This window comes from Aphanomyces invadans, assembly GCF_000520115.1.
Source record: "Aphanomyces invadans strain NJM9701 unplaced genomic scaffold supercont1.40, whole genome shotgun sequence".
NCBI classification, from domain to species: domain Eukaryota; phylum Oomycota; class Saprolegniomycetes; order Saprolegniales; family Verrucalvaceae; genus Aphanomyces; species Aphanomyces invadans.
Genome location: NW_008580185.1, coordinates 512,733 through 515,528, shown reverse-complemented (window position 1 = coordinate 515,528; position 2,796 = coordinate 512,733).

The following is a 2,796-nucleotide window of genomic DNA, read 5'->3' as shown; positions in this document are numbered from 1 at the left end:
TATTCCTCAATGGATGTCTGGTCAGTTGGAAATCCAAGCTTCAAAACATTGTCGCTCTCTCGACCTCCGAAGCCGAGTATATCTAAATGTCCTACGGTTTGCAAGGAGCTCTATGGCTCAAGTCAATCCTCGAAGAACTTAAGCTCCCGATCAAGTTGCCCGTCCTCGTGTACGAAGACAACCAGAGTACAATCAAGGTGGCCGAAAACCCAGCTATCCACCAACGCACGAAGCACATCGACGTGCGCCACCACTTCATCCGTGACCTCGTCAAGCAACGTACCATTAAGATCAAGTACTGAGAAACCAACTCGATGCTTGCTGACTTGCTCACGAAAGCTTTGTCGCGACCCAAGTTCGAAGAACACAAGGTGCGAATTGTCACCTCCATCTCCTCATGCAACAATCAAGAACGTCACGATTAGAGGGGAATGCTTAGCCACATCGGCGTGAAATATTTGATCCATAAATCAAATATCGCCTTAAGGCCACGTCATACATAATCTGCCCATTCTGCATGTTACATGAGCCTTGCGCAAGTGAGAACTAATGGAAACCACACCGCCCTAGCGCTGCCTAATGCAGAATTTCTGGAAAGCGAACATTCTCGAAGTCTAACTTAACCTCGGCTTAATCAATCCAATTTACACTCAATTGAAACTATTTGACTGGATGCAAATTATATGTGAATAATCGGCTGTGACGACTTACTTTGACAATTTATACCAATGGTTTTATATATTCTGTACAATTTATGCAGGGTTAACAATTCAGTTAGGTGGGAATAAGTACTCTTAATCGTATGAATTGTAGTACTTAGCATTTTTATAGTTGGAAACAATGTCAACTTATGGGAAACCGAAGTTGAGAATCACATTTGCGGACACGCACGTACAATATAGTGTGTCTTGCACGTCATGCGTCATAGACGATGCTATCAGCTTGAGCTAACCGACCCCTTTCGGTTAGCACATGCTCCAACGAAAAACAACGATCGGAAACTTATTCAGACGGTGATTGAGAAGTTGCTTGTTGAGTGGGTACTTCGCTGCGAAGAACTCGGTGATTGAATATCGGGAGAGATTATACGAAAAAAGCTGCCGTGTTCCGCACTAGACTCAATCTTGTCGACTAAAACGCACATATGTTCTCCCCGTGTTGACTCCACAAGGTGAGGCCGCATCAGCTACAAATCGCACTAGAACAAATTGGCATGGCCATGCGTGAGTGACAGGAGATTTGCGTGAGGTACCTCTGGTTGAAGTCATTGTGCGGTTTAAGAGGAATTGAGATGTGTCTCCCAGGACTGTTCTAAACTATTGCGCTCGCACCGGCATCATTGACAACTGGCATCTCTCAGCCCTGATTTTGTGTTTTTGAGCGACCCCGAAGTTTGTGCCACCTACCTGTACGAATCTATTCTGATGCCTTGTTTATACCTCTAGAGACTACTATCCAGACCACTTTGCTTAGAATGGCCGGGATGACGGTAAACTGTTACGTCACAGCCGTGGGAATAACGATGGTGTCACCGCGCTCGCGATTGCAACTCTACCTCTGTGCGGACGTGGTGTCAACAAATACCCAGAACCCGATTTCACCATCCCAAATGTCTTTCAGCTTGCCACAGAAGTGAGGTCCAGCGGCGGCCGTGAGGAACTTCCCCTTGATAAAGAATTGCTTGAACTGGCACGTCGTTGCGGTTGCATCTCACCATGGAAGAGACAGGACCTACCTACGATTCACTAGCATTATGTAGAACAATTTCTCGTCAATGTAGACCCGGTCACACATGTCGTGCTACACATACTGACCGTTGCACCCAGATAACACGAAGGTTTGAATGAAGTCCAGGCAACGGCGTTATGAGTTTCCTGCACCATTGGCGTCGAACGATGTGTGCGCCGAATCTTCTTGGACATTACCAGTCTCCACAGTGTCGCTATGAATATTTCAGTGGGTTGCGCAAGCGACCAAAACATTGATACGAGTCATCTGACTTGACAGTTGTTCAAGAGCCACGACGTTGATTTTGTCACCGCAGTTCCCTGGCTCACGTCAGCACAGCCGAATACGTTCTCGGTGCCTTGGACAAACGCCAGTTGACCGACATTGCTTGCTGCGACACACTGTACTGGGCACACAGAGCCTTCGTACTGTAGCACCAAGCGGTACTGCCCAGTATTCCTTGAGTGTGCGAAGAGTATTGTACAATCGCTTTCGCTCGCCTTCGGTTAGCTCGTCGTGACCATGGCTGGGCACAAATGTTGCGTCAAGGTCGAATATCTGCGAAAAAGCTAGACGAGATTTTGCGCGAAGAAAGACGCTGATTGAATTTGAATGGACTGAATGGCAGAGGTGAATGAATTGGTTGACTTCTCAAGTAATGACAGTTCAAGGTCGTCATTTTTAATTTTTACAGCAGTAAATCTTGATCCATATCAGTCTGCTCGACAAAACGAGTCACACTTCCCTTCTGATTAGCGGCATTTTTCTCATACTTCGAGTTGTGCTATTCTACTGATTTCCCCCCGCTGTCCGAACGGGTTAAATTTGATAATTTCTATGAGCTTATGACATTGAATGTCAAAGGGATTTTCAAACTTTTGAGCGCATTCACGTACAAGTGCAGCAAACCAAACGAGGCATGCCAATCAAAATGAAGTTGCTGATGACTCTGGTGGAGAAGCATGACTTATATGCAAATCATTTAAGCGAGCCTAATGAATCCTATTCTGCTCTGGCATTATGGGCAGGTCAAACATTTGGTCTCGCGTCAACTCCGTACACGTCGAT